The following is a 548-nucleotide window of genomic DNA, read 5'->3' as shown; positions in this document are numbered from 1 at the left end:
TCTCCTCCCAGAAGACAGATAAACAGTTAATTGCTGGAAAGGAGGATCAAGACTCTTCTCCAGTGGAGTAGATGCCCATGCTTCTGTAAAGGACATGTCACCCACATCTCTGTAATTGAAACTTACTGCTTCACCAAACTAAAGTTGAGTGGAATTGTTCCTGCCATCTGTTAATGCCCTATCTATCTGACTAGCAATAGACTCCCTGGGAAAATTCATGCAGCATCCCCACACTGTCCTGATTCTACCCAGTGCAGGTCTTTTCTCAACTTTGTCTTCTGAGTGGAGGTTTGCTATTTTAGTCACATTACTGTTCAATAGTCTGAAGACATAGACCCCAGGCAAGCCACAAACAGACCTTCCCACATCTCCTTCCACTCATTGATAAATTGGGGCCTGATGCTGTGTTCAGAATAGCCTGATCAGCTTGTGGTGACCACCTAATGTCAGCTCTGTCTTCGGGGTTTCCATCTCTCATCTTGACTATGACTTTACCTTCTCCGTCCCCCAATCCCGTGTCATTGCTAATAGCAAATGAATCTGACAGC

The sequence above is a fragment of the Peromyscus leucopus genome, chromosome 6 (assembly GCF_004664715.2).
Source record: "Peromyscus leucopus breed LL Stock chromosome 6, UCI_PerLeu_2.1, whole genome shotgun sequence".
Lineage (NCBI taxonomy): Eukaryota > Metazoa > Chordata > Mammalia > Rodentia > Cricetidae > Peromyscus > Peromyscus leucopus.
This window is presented reverse-complemented; position numbering follows the sequence as displayed.